Genomic DNA, 13748 nt, shown 5'->3' with positions numbered 1-13748 from the left:
CAAGTCTGTTTTTCATCTTCATCTTTCATCTCTTGCTACCCAGTCTCTCTGGGTCTGTCTGCTGTGCTCTTCCACCCAGATTTTCTGTGCCTTCCTCATTCTTTTAGGGGCTGAGGACTGTGGCTCTGTAACTTTGTAGTCCCTTCTCACCTAGATTCTAGCTTAGCCATGAGACCTGCTTGGCCAAATGGGATGCTAGCAAATGTGGTTCAAGTGGAAGTTTCAAAGTGCATGTCTATTACCACCAACCCTCTTGTCCACTTGGACTTGCTCTTCATTGCAACTCTGAGACTGCCATCAGAACATAGCAGGGTCAGCCCATTGGGGAGCTGAAGAGCAAGGAGGACCTAAGGCCATCCTAGACCAGCCAGTCCCCTGCCCATCTGCCAGCTGACTACAGTCCTGCCACATCAGCTGAGGCCCTTCAGATCTGCCAAACTGACTTGTGGAAAAAACTCAGCAATAACTAACGGATAGAGACATTAACATTGAAGAGTAGAGAAAAGGAGGGCAATGGGGGAAGAAGACAGAGGAAACGGCAACAGATCAAAGCACTCAGAAAAACCCCAAGTCTGAATTCACATTAAGCACTACTCTATAGCATGAATTCCACCCCGGGGGCTGCTCTTTGACCTCCACGGTGAAGCTTGGCTACACTCCACTATAGACATACTCCCCTCTGGGTCTCCTGATTAGCAATCCCAGGAACTAGAGTTGTCAACTCTTGGAGCCCAGATGTCCCAGAGACCAGCTCATCCTAATCCCAAGGAAGGTTCTGGAACTGCACAACCATCAGGAGAGAGCCCTGGAGTTCCCACACCTGAGGGCACTGGGGCCTGCCCAGCAGTGGTCTGATTTCCTTTTGTCCTTATCTACACTTTTGTCTCTTCCTGCCCATGTGGCTGGCCACCTGAACTCGGGTTTTATTGGCCATCCCTCACCTGGAGCCACCTGTAAGAGTGTGCCCCGTTATGATCTCATTACAGCCCCCCAGAGCCGGGCAGCATCAGGTTGGGGGAGTGGGCAGGTGGTCAATGAGCTGGATAAGTCCACCTTCAGCAACATCCCCATTCCCACCCTGTTTGCCTCTCCTGTCATGGGCGCGCATGGGGCTGCAAAAGGCACCCTTGGGGAATCTGACCCACACAGAGACAGCTCATTCGGTGCACACAAATAGCCATCGTCTCTAGTAACTTTCTTTTTCCTCCAAGCTGGCTTCCCAACCTGAGAAATGTAAGTTGCCCTCCATTCTTCCCTCGATATTACATGGTGGTTTCTATCTCATTATTATTGCATTATATGTAGCACATCTGTTACTGGTCAGGAGCCAACTATTTAATTCTATTAGATACATCTATACAGCGAAGTGATAATCTACACCAGGTTTGTGGAACAAGCACTTAATACTTGGCAGCGAGCAGCCAGTCTTGATGCACAAGCAAGAGAATGTAGGAGGCCTGTCTAGCTGAGGGTCACAGCGGCCAGAAAGCTCGGCGGCATTCTTCCGCGGACCAGCATTCCAGTGTGGGAAAGGAGGCAGTCATCGGCTTGTTCCAACATCTGCAAGATATTGATGGAGAACTGGGGAGGGAGAGGGGAAACGTTTACCTAACCAAATGCTAACTCTTCCAAGGGGACTCATGTCAGCACAGACTAAATGATGTGAGAGTTTTAGGAACATGTGGTAGTATTTACCCTCCAAGAAATGGACACAGATTCGCATCTTGTTCAGTAACGGCAGCGCCTCAGACGTGCCTTCTGCATTTGCCCCTGAGTTCCTACTCGTGTTTCCTGGCTTCATCTCTGCACATCAGAGAATGGGTTTGTGTTCAGCACCGGGGAGCAAAAATGGGCTCCATGTGCCGGGATCTCTGACTGTGGCTCTGACCTCAGGAAATGCAGGCTGGAACGGCTCCATTCTCTCCCAAACACCCCATCTTACACAGCCGCGTTTGCTGCCTGGCGCTCCAACTGGCCGTGTTTTGTCAGCATCACCTGCATGTTCACCCAGAGGGCTGGAGGGGGAGGTGGGGAGGAAGGGGGAGGAATGATGATGGGATCTATGTCTCATTTCCCCTCCATCCAGAAGGAAAAATCATTTTTAAATCTTGAAATTGATGAAGGGAAGTGGAGAGGGGCAAGTCGAGAAGCAATCATGTCTCATATTTCATCGATTCCAAGTAAGATGTCATCGATTTTAAGATGTATCGTTATTTTATATCCCACTAAGAAAGAAAAAATGTTGACTTTTCAACTATGATATGCCATTGAGTAAAAGATACATCCCAATTTCAGAGATGTTAACGTATAGGGAGAAAATGCACCTTAGGATGTCCAACCCCAGGGCTCTCCCTAGACTGGCCACTCAGGAGTTGTGTGATGGTGGGCACATTATTTAACTTCTCTGTGCCTCAGTGTCCTCATCTGTGAAATGGGAATCGTGAAAGCACCCACCTCATACAGTTATTGTAAGGATTTACATATTAATGCAGGTAAAGTGCTTAAAAGTGATGCTATGCTTTTACTAATTGTGTGACCTTGAACGTGTTGCTTAATATCTTGGAGACTGTTTCCTCAGCTACAAAAATGCAGGTAGCCATGACATTCAGTTTATTTTCCTTTGATATAGTCCAATGTTTGGACCTGCGTTAACCAGGAAGGTGGATGAATAGGGTGGCTGTTTAAAGGAGCATCCACTGTGGTGACTGGACACACATGCCAGCAAGCTAGCCCATCCCTCCCCAGTCCTCCCTGTTGTCTAGGCTACATCTGTGGGCACTGCCTTGCTGGACCGGGCGACCATAGCAGGCTGCACTACTTTCTAGGAGTTTAGGAGAAAGACCTGGGTTGTTACTGGCCACCTGCCTTTGCAGTTGACATGAACTATAATTTACCTGCTGTCCCCAAAATGGTAGGTTTTTGCCTTTTGTCCCTGGGATGCTTTAAGACTCGTATGCCAAGCAGTTGCGTATTTAGTCTCATAGTTAATATTCTCAATGGCCTTGTAAGGAAGGTAGGATAAGTATTATGGTTCCCATTTAATGAAGGAAGAAACTGAGGGCTAGAGAAGTAAATGACAGCCCAAAGTCATAGAAAGCTGGTTCTCTTAAAGACAGGTCCTTGGTGCTTGTGTTTGAGTGGTAGACTGGACTTCCGATTGCCCACATTCAGTGCTTCTCCCTGCAATGACCCTCCTCACAGGAGGATTATGCATTCCCAACTGTTGACACCAGACTTAGCCAGGTGACTTCATTTGGCCAATGAAATGTGAGGTCTGTCCAAGAAGAAGCTCTAAGAGCTATGTTCCTGCCATAAAGTTGGCAAAATTCCAGATAGAGGCTGCTTCATCAATTGGTCCCCTGGTGAGGACAACAGGGAGCTGCAGCTGGCCCACAGTGGACATACAGCATGAGGAAGAAGCCAACCTAGATTTAATCTCCAAAATTTACAGGGAACTCATACAACTTAACAAAAGGAAGATAAACAATCCAATCAAAACATGAGCAAAGGACCTGAATAGACACTTTTTAAAAGAGGACATACAGAAGGCCAAGAGACATATGAAAACATGCACAAAGTCACTAATCATCCAAGAGATGCAAATCAAAATGACAATGAGGTATGATCTCACATCTGTCAGAATGGCTATCATCAACAAATCGACAAACAAGTCCTGGCGAGGATGTGGACAAAAAGGAACCCTCGTGCACTGCTGGTGGGAATGCAGACTGGTATAGCCACTGTGGAAAACAGTATAGAGTGTCCTCAAAAATTAAAAATGGAACTCCCATTTGACCCAGTAATCCCACTTCTAGGACTAGATCCCAAGAAATCAGAAACACCAATCAGAAAGGATATATGCACCCCTATGTTCATAGCAGCACAATTTACAATAGCTAAGATTTGGAAACAGCCCAAGTGCCCGTCAGTAGATGAGTGGATTAAAAACTGTGGTACATCTACACAATGGAATAATGCGCTGCTGTAAAAAAAGAAGGAACTCTTACTATTCGCAACAGCATGGATGGACCTGGAGAGCATTATGCTAAGCTAAATAAGCCAGTCGGAGAAAGATAAATATCACATGATCTTACTCATTGTGGAATATAATGAACAACATAAACTGATGGACAAAAATAGAGCCAGAGACATAGAAGCATCAAACAGACCATCCAACCTAAGAGGGAAGGCAGGGGAGGTAAGAGATGAACCAAAGGACTTGTATATATGCATATGAGCATAACCAATGGACACAGATAGCAGGGAGGTGAGGGCATGTGCTGGGGGCTGAGAGCGGCCAGGGAGAGGTCAATGAGGGAAAAATGAAACTTATGTAATACTTTAAACAATAAAGAATTTAAAAAAAAAACAATCTTTGTGATTATAAGCCATTGGAATTGTGGGGCTGTATGTTACTACTGCAAAGCCTAGCTTATTCTAATAGATATGATGTTTTCCAAAACATATCTTCCATGGACAAGACCTAGAGCTTCTACCCTCCATGGAACATTTGCTTTCTTAGAAGAAGGTAGCTCAAGTGCCCTGATGCCTATTTTAGCCCATACCTCTCTTCTTCATTTAGCCCTGACTAGCACAAAATCATATAATTCTGATCATGGACTGAGGCTGTACAGTTTTAACCAGGAATGCCTCTTGTTGTTATGGGTTGAATTTATATGTTGACATCCTAATCCACAGTGCCTCAAATGTGACCCTATTTGGAGATCGGGTCTTTGCAGAATTAAGTTAAAATGAGAATATTAGGGTGAGCCCTACCACCATACAACTGTTGTTCTTGTAGAAGGAGAAAATTTGGACACAGAGACCTGCATTCAGGGAGAATGCCATGGGAGCATGAAGATGGCCATCTACAAGCCAAGGAGAGAAGGAACCAACTCTGCCAACACTTGATTTCAGACCCCCAGCCTCCAAAAGTGTGAGCTAATATGCTTTCATTGTTTAAGCCAACCTTTTTGTGACATTTTGTTATGGCAGCCCTACCAAATACACCTAAGGCAACTCTCAATCTATTAAGATCGCGGAGGTGGTATCAAATTAGGTCAGAATGAGAAGAAATTGAGGGGGGATAAAAAGTAGAGATGGGAGGGAGGGATACTTCAGGCAAGTGTGTGGCATCAGAGAAGTCCAGAGGGGGACCCCACCCGGTGTGTTCGAGGCCTGGCAGGTATACCAATTCTATTCATGGGTAGGATGGGAGATGGTGGGAGAAGGTAGATGGGGGCCAGGTCATGAGAGGAACCCTTGCTCTTGAATAATAGGCCAACACCGAATGCTTTCATTTCTGACAAGGAGGAAATGCAATAACTTTCTGAGGAAGAATCCTCTGGTGGATTTGGGGTTTGTGAATGGTCAAACTTTAATCAGGACTGTGTCTAGTGGAGCAAAGAAAACGGTCAATTTGGGACAATAAGTAATAGAGTAATGAGCCGTTTCCTGAGGTTGGCTTTTATGAAGTAAATCGATCTTCCCCTGGCTACACAGCTGAGCATATTGCTTCCTGAAGAAGCTACTCTGTTGGTCAAACTTCTGATACAGCTCATCACTTGGCAGTGACACCTCAGAAACTGGCACATAATCTTGGCAGGCCTGGGTACCCCCAAGTGGATCCCTCTCTCCAGATCCTGCATCAGCCCTGCTCCTGAGTCAGTCTGCCCAAGTCAAGAAGAAATGGCAGCCAGAAGGTGGGGACAGCAATGCGCTGTGCTGCTCTAGACATGAGGGGTGGGGGGTCGGGGAGAGGAGCCCAACCTTGACCTGACCTGGCTGCATTTAGCCCGTCCACACCCATGTGACAGCTTCTGACCGCCTGCCTGGTTTCCATGGCCGTCTTCCGCCACTCTGCATTTGGAGCACTGAGCCTCAGCCGAGTGCCCTGTGGCTTGATGACCCACCACCCCCAAGATCTGGCTGAGGTCCTCTAGACGGTATGGAGCTTGTGCCTGGAAAACCATAGCAACAGGTTCAACCCCCAGATTCAGCTCCCACGGACACTGACTCCATTCAGTCTGTGACTTTTCATATAACACTCAATTGGACAACAGGCTCCTCTTCAGAAAGACAGTCAATAGCCTCCCAAGCCAGGTCTGTTCCCAGTGGGCTGCCCCACCTGGACTACTGAGGACCCCGAATACCTCACGTAAAGCTCCCTCCCCCAAGGTATAGCCACAAGCTTTCCTTTCCACGGAGAACGGGGCATGCTGGCTGACTCCCGATCCTCAAGTGCATATGGAGGGCTGCGTGCCTAGTTCTGAAGGTGCCTGGAGACCTGCAGATAAATGATGGCTCTCAGAAGCCAGGGCTCAGGTTACCGCTGAGCTGCCCACCACTGGCTTTCCTCACCCCAGCACTGGGCAGGAGGGGCTGGTCCAGCTGCACGTCTCTTGCTTGATGGGGACCCATTCCAGAGCTCTGGAGCGAAGGCCATTAGATCCAAATCCCACTCCAAGCGAGTGAGTGACAAGCAGCTAATTTCCAAAGCTGTGCAGCGGATATTTTTTCTCCCTTCCATCCTCTGGGAGAGAAAATGATGCAAATGAAATACCCCAAGGGGGAGTAGCTTGTTGTAACTTACGATTAATCTTGAAAAACCACATGAGTTAAGCATCCCAGTCCTGGAACTAACCTAAAACCAGGAACATGATACTGCTCACTCACATGCCTGCTCTCTTCCCGGCTCCCTCTCTCGCTCCCAGAAATCCTACGTGCGGTTACAAAAACACAGATGCCTGCCACTCAAGCCAAGAGGGTACCTTTATTGGCACCAGCCAAGAGAAGAAGTGGCCTTGGGGTCTGTCTTGGGGAAAAGCTCTTCTAATCAGAATAACAGCCCAAGACATTTTTACAGCATTTTGCTCTTTCAAATACTCGGTTTCATTCTTCACGGCACAGGCGAAAGTTGGAGAGCCCCTCACTTCTCCCCGTCCAATAGGGCGCAATTTGGACCCTGGCTGACCATGGGTGAAGATGGGGATAGTACACGGTGTCTGGGGACCATCCCTTCTCTTCAAAAGTAGGGCATCGGGTGCTCTGAAGAGGGCTCCCTGCAGGTGTCCCCCTCTGACTGTGGGCAAATCATTTCACCCGAGGCTTCTGTTCTTTGTCTCAGGAATGGAACCAACACGGCTCGCCTGCCTCCGAGATGGCTTAGGAAAGCAAAGTCACTGTGGCAAAAACATCGCCTACTTAGTTCTCAGCTCCCTCTCTTGGGGTTTTAATGAAAATCAAATGAGCTAATGCATGCGAAGTGCTTAGGAATGTATTTGGCACGCAGTGAGTCCTGAAGCAATGTTGGTCATTATTTTTATTGGCTTCGAAGAAAGCCAGGCGAAGGCTGGTAAAAAAGGAGAGACAGTGGCACCAACAAAAGCCTGAATTACCTCCCTATTGTTAGGGCTCTTAAGGTGCCTCCCCTGAGTAACCAGCTGGGTGAGAGGTCCTTTATCCCAACTGCCACTGGCAGCTGCCCTCACGCACCTAGGTTGCCCGTGCGGTGAAGTGGGACCTTGGTGCAGGGCTGTTTTCAATCAGGGGGCATTTCAACAGGGTCCTACTGAGGTTGAGCCATCATAATGCAAAAACACTTTTTTAACAAAATTAATAAGTAATGAGGACAAGTGACCTTGAACCTTCCTTCCTCAGTCTAGTCTTATCCTTGAAACTGACCCGCATGGAGTCGAGGAGGAAGTGTTGCTATGTCCATTTCTTGTTGTTAATGTTTTGGTTTGGTTTTTAATTGGGCGTTTAAGCATGTGTTTCCTAAACTGCATCAGAATATGCTGGGTTAATGTGGTGCTGTCAGATGTCCGTCTTCTCCCACAAACCACCCAGTCTTCTCAGACACTGTTGCCTTTCCAGAGCTCACTGCGGGGTTGCTGGCCGACCAGACTCTGTGGGGGTGAAGCAAGGGCAGCCCCCCACCACTTCCATCCTAGGGAGGACGAGGCAGCGTTATTGGCCACCAGCTTAGGAAAGCCAGACTTGGGGCACTGGGGTGTCTAGGATTGGAAGGCATTTAGATTAATTGGCCACCATTTACAGCTTCGTGCCCAGCCCTGATTTTAATGAGCCGCTTCCGGATTTCATCTCCCAAATGTTCAGCCGCCGTCCTTGTTTAATCCCGAGGGCCGGATGGGTCCTCATGTGTGCACATCGATGCTGTTTACCAACATGAAAGCCACCCAGCCGTGTTTGAACTTTAGGCACCACCATTGGTTATCAATAAGGAAAGGCAACCCGGCAGGTGTCGCATCAATAGGAGCAGGTCAATATTCTGTGCACAGGCGAGACCCGGCCTGTCTGCGTGGTCTGGGGGAGGAGGCCGCAGCGGGCAGGGGCTCCCGCCTGCTGGTCTTTGTCCTCTGGGACGACCATCGTCTTTCCCATTCTGAGTCACTCAGTGATCCCCTGTGGGATTGATCCCCTCCGGTGACGGAAGAAGCTTCCCGTGACAGCCGAGGAGAAAGTCAGCACATTGGAAGAATGACTTTTCCCAGCAGATGCCCAGGACCATGGTCCTTCTGGCGTCCTGGACTTGGAGTCAGCTTTCAGCCAGGCTCCCACACTTAACAGCTGTATGATTTGGGACAAGTCAAAAGCTTTCTTGGCCTCCCTTTTTTGGTCTAGAAAGATCAGTCTTGATGATGAAAGGCGATCACATGTCCAAAAGTGTGTTTGTAAGCTGTGAAGGGTCAACGTGTTGTACAATGGTTTACAGAGGCAGACAGACATGGGTTCAAACTCCAGTTCTGCCACTTCCTGGCTGGGTGTCCTCCATTCGGTCCATACCATCTCTCTAATCCTCAATTTGTCCATCTGATGAATGGACTTAATAGTGGTACCAACCTGGAAAGCTGTTTGAGGACTCAATGGGATTAAGCACTAAAGGCTGTTGTAGCCTCGTACCTGGACCTAAGAAACCCTCTGTATGTATGTACGTATTAATTGTGGCTCCATTCTGTTGGCTATTTTAATTAAATTAGCATTTTATCACCATTACAATTCCCAGGTCTGCCACTTCTCAGTGGAGTGAATTTGGAACTTAATTTCCTTCCTGAGCTCTGGTTTCTCAGCTTTAAAATCTGATTCCTAACACCAACCTCTCAAGCTTCTCTGAGAAATAAGTGAAAATGTGCAATCCATGGACCAGTATATTTTAGATGCTCAATGCATGCTAGCTCTCTTGTACTCATGTTGCTTTGTCTCTTCTGTGGAGAGATGTAAATCTCCTTTCTTTCTGCAGTATTCTTTGCAAATCTGCAGGAAGCATGTTTAGCGGTTTAATTTCAGGCCTGGGTTCGAAAGTTGCCCCAGTTGGGAAGGGCAGCGTCCCAGGAGCAGATGTCAGGATGGGAGAATGTGTCCAACCTCCCCCAGGCTGTGCCTCTGGAGGGCAATGGTCACAGAACCCTGTGGGGTTTGTTGTTGTTGTTTTAATATATATTTTTATTGATTTCAAAGAGGAAGGGAGAAAGCGAGGGAGAGAGAGACATCAATGATGAGAGAGAATCATTGATCAGCTGCCTCCTGCCAGCCCCCCACTGGGAATAGAGCCCGCAACCTGGGCATGTGCCCTGACCGGCAATTAAACTGCAACCCCCTGGTTCATAGGTCGATGCTCAACCACTGAGCCATGCTGGCTAGGCTTAGTTCTATTTTATTGTCACTTATACACACCCCTCCCTCTGTATTCCATACTGTAATATGTGGGGAGCAGCTTGGTTAATTCAGGACTTCATTTTTAAAAGTTCTCACATGGATATAAACTATGCTTAATAAAATAATTGGTATTAAGAACTGGTACCACTATACAATACCTTTTTCCTTGTATTAAGTCTTGTAAATACCAGTTTCATTAAAATAATATTTTTTTAAAAAGTTCCCACATGGGAGTCCAACTTCCAAAGGGTAGAGTCCCACGGCTCATGCTCTGAGGGACTGCGGACTTGTGTTTCTATGACTTCTGTCTTCAGAGACCCCAGCCACATGTACACAGTCTGAGCACACAGAGGCCCAGGGTTTCCCCCAGCATATGAACCTGTGGGTGGTCCCGGATACCACCTCCCACAACTGCCCCGACTCTGCTAAACAAACAACTAAAAATCTACCTTCCAGGAGGGGGACCAGCTCATCCCAATGTGCCCGGGACATTCCTCCTTTGACCACAGAAAGACCTGTCCCCAGGACCTCCTCGGTCCTGGGCACACGACCACACGTGTCACCCTACTTTCCAGGGTAGTCAAATTTTCTTCCCCGTCAGTTGATGACGAAGCAAAGAAACTTGGGACAAATTGGGATGTTTCTCTAGCAGCGAGGAATGGGGACACCCACAGAGGCCCTGGGCTCCCTGCTCTGAACACAGACACTCAAATAGCTACACTCTCCTCAGAGCACACAGGAGGCCGGTCCTTCCTAGAATGGATTCTTTAGAAAGCGCTAGATGGTATGCAGACCTTCAACTTCTTATGAAGCAAACCTCTTTTCCTTTGAGTCTTACATGAGCGGGTAGAGCGGCGCCCAAAGTAACTCTGAGAGAATTTCGATCTCTCTCTAGCTTAAGACTCATAAAAACGCCTTTAGTCTCTTAGAGAAGGAATAGCAGAAAGCACTCTGCCAAATAAGTAAAAGAAATCCTAGAATTATTTACACATAAGCAAAGCAAACCAGGTTAAAGATACTGATGGTAAGTTCCTGATGTCACTGACGTTTCTGTGGACTTTAGACTTTAAAAGAGTAGAACAAGAGAGGGAAGCCAGTATGAGCTAATGTCTTTTGAGTAATTGGTGCACGTCAGGCACTGCGCTCACCACTTTCACACCTGATCTCATTTACTCCCAACAACCCTGGGAGACAGGTACTTGTATTATTAGTTGCCTTTTGGAGTTGAAAACATGAGTTTTGAAGGCGTTGAAGGAACTGGTCTAAGGTGGCACACCAGCAGGGGTCAAGGCCAGGATGTGTACCTTGGTCATCAGGGCAGTAGCCATGGCTTTAGCCAGCGTGCCACATGCTTCCTAGCATATTCACCCTCACCGACTGGCCCATAGGTTTTTACATGATTTCCTGCAAAGCCGTCAGAGATGCTTTGCTCAGGGTGAACCCAAGCAGTCAACGCTGTTTCAACTCTGGCTGGTGCGTGCACACACTCACACGTGCACTCACACACACATGCACACACACGCACCTGCTAGTAAAAATGCAGGGATTCAAGCGGAATCGCTGTAAAACATGCACATTTCCTTTTTCCTTGGAGCTTCCCATGCATGCGTCTCAGTGACTGTCAGGCAGAGTCTACATGTTGAGGGGTCGTAGGAGGGGGTGGGGCGAGGGGTGATGAAAGGTGCTGGAGTGTCAGAGGGAAAGCCAAGCAGAAGGCAGAAGGCTCTGTGTGGGTCATAGCCCCTCCCTCTCAAGTCTCCGGGAAAGTTTAGAACCTTTACCATTGGGGGCCTTGGGAACAGCAAGGGACCAAAAGCCGGCTTGGGGACAACCTGAGGCCTCACCCCCCAGGAGAAGGCTGGGGAGTGGAAGAAACTGAGAGGAGGGCTCTGGACTTGGGGGCTGAGCTGGGACGGCAGACTGTGGACCTGGGACCCGAATCCAAGTTCACCTAAATCTGTCAGGGGACAATGGCTCCATGTGGCCTTGGTCACACACATTCTTCAAGTCCCCAGGCTTCTGGCCACGTGCCTGCAAAATCCCAGACTCTGCTAGCCCGAGACTCAGAGTAAGCGGCGCCATACTGGGCAGTTTACCCCTGTCTAGATATCTCTGCCCCAAAGGGCCTCTCTTTTCCCGCCCCTCTGCCTCAGTTACCCTTCCTGTGCTGTCCGTCCCCCCACCAACCAAAGAATGCCAACCAGCTTATCAGATATTTGGGACTCACCAGCTCCCAGAAGCAGAGCAAACCGGAGGGATGAAGCTGGAACTTTCAACTTTCTTCAATGTTCTCCCCTAATTGGAAGCGACCACCTAAGACAATGCCAAGCACATGTGGTTGGGAGGTATTCTTGAAGTCGCTCACCTGCAGGCACTCACCTCCATTTCTGGAGGCCTCCGTGAGCTGCAAGGCACTTTATTCAGCTTTGAGGAAGGTTCGTTCTTAGTGGGACAGCGCAGACCGCTCTGTGTCCTGGGCCTGTTCTGGGAGGTTCCAGAAAAGTTTTCTCAAACATCCACAAGTCACTGCTGGGCCTGGTGGACGGTTAGCCCCTCTTTACCCAAACAGGAGGCGATGTGTGGGTCACTTCTGAAAACTCCATCTTCACAAGGACCGCATCAGGCTGCAAATCTGGACTTTCCTCCCCCCTCCCCCATCTCCCTTTTGTTTCTTGCTAATTGGCAGAAAATTAATGAACGTGGTACTGACTGAGCAGCTGCTCTTTATGGGAAAAGACGGAATTGGAGTTTTTCTTGCCCCATTTTTTTTTTGAACACATCAAGAAGGTGGTAGCATGTGGCAGGTCAGAAATGAAGAGACGGCAACAGTACAGATTGTATAGAACACAAAGGAGTTGGTGTGTGTGTGTGTGTTTTCTCTTTTGTTTGAACTTTCTTGCATCTTTTCTTTTTTTTAAGCTCATATTCGGCCGCAGCTCATAATTAGCAGCTAGGCCTCTGGGACCTAATTAACCAATTCAATTAACAAAAAAAGCACACAAGTCACCCTGACATTTGTCAGCCATTAGGAGGGATGTCAGACTGGCAGTTTCAGCCAAAACATTCACGGGGACTCGCTCATTTGTGACTCATTTCACTCCACGACCCCCCTGGAGAAATGGCCTCTGCGCCACACTGCCCAGCGCTGCGGACCAGGAGCTTGACCTTCAGAGGTCAATACAGGGCTCCCTCCTCCCTCTCTCATGGGCTCAAGGGGCCCCATCTCCACCTCGGCTGAGACATCTTCTACACCTCAGCCTACACTTCTCCCCAGTTCCCACAAGTCCCTTCCGACAAGCCTGATACCCTCGGCTATTTCTCCAGGGGATGAGGATTCAGCACAGGCTTCCTTATTGGGGGCGAAGCTGTCCAAGCCGTTATGATGTTTGGCCTGTGGGTCCCCACATTTACTCCCTGAGCTCGGCCGGGCGGCTGCAGCCAGCTCCAGCTCCAGTCGGGCAGGCGCTCGCTTCATGCAGACACCGCCTTTGTTCTTGGGGTTGATCACTCTGGTATCTTACTTGATGCCGGCGGGCACTGGTAGAGTAGCGTGGCTATCTTTGCCTCTGATCTCCCTTCACTTAATCCAGGTCCCCGGAAGCCTTGATTTCATACTAAGCAAGGAAGCCCATGTGCATAAATAGCTCAGGTACGTGGGTTGACAGGTAAAGCGGGGTGGCCAGGCCCTGAAATATCAGAGACCGAGTGGCACGTCTTCCAATGTATCCCTCCCCCTTACCTTAGGAAGTCTCCAAAGGCTGGTTTTGCCAGCCCCAAGAAGTAATCAGCACCAGGCATGGTTTAGAGAGGCTGTGATCGGCTGTAAGAGGAAGCTCAGGTAACAGTGACGTAAAAGGATGAAGATTTATTGTGCTCACCTGACAGGAGGTCCCCGGGGGAGGCAGTCACGGGCTCCACCATTTCATCAGTCCCTCCACCTGACCTCCATCTGTTCCACGCCCCTTCGCACGTGGACTTGATCCTCGTGGTTGCAAGGTGGCTCCTCCCACACCGCCAGGCCTTGGGGCTGCATTCCAGGGAGGAAGAAGAGGGCAGGGAGAAGGCCAAACCTT

At 48.7% G+C, this 13748-nt stretch overlaps 1 long non-coding RNA gene across 1 annotated transcript in view; it reads right to left on the bottom strand.

Annotated features, from left to right (window-relative positions):
* LOC139021436 (uncharacterized) overlaps positions 1–11962 on the bottom strand; it is a 30521-nt gene extending 18559 nt beyond the window's left edge. Inside the window, exon 1 of the long non-coding RNA XR_011473507.1 lies at positions 11903–11962. This is a non-coding gene — a long non-coding RNA (uncharacterized lncRNA). The remainder of the gene's footprint in view (positions 1–11902) is intronic.
* Positions 11963–13748: the final 1786 nt, after the last annotated feature.

The sequence above is a fragment of the Myotis yumanensis genome, unplaced genomic scaffold, assembly GCF_028538775.1.
Source record: "Myotis yumanensis isolate MYYU_CA2020_CCGP unplaced genomic scaffold, mMyoYum1.0.hap1 SCAF_13, whole genome shotgun sequence".
Classification (NCBI taxonomy): Eukaryota; Metazoa; Chordata; class Mammalia; order Chiroptera; family Vespertilionidae; genus Myotis; species Myotis yumanensis.
The sequence above is the reverse complement of the archived record's forward strand: the minus strand, read 5'-3'. Positions and strand labels throughout refer to the sequence as shown.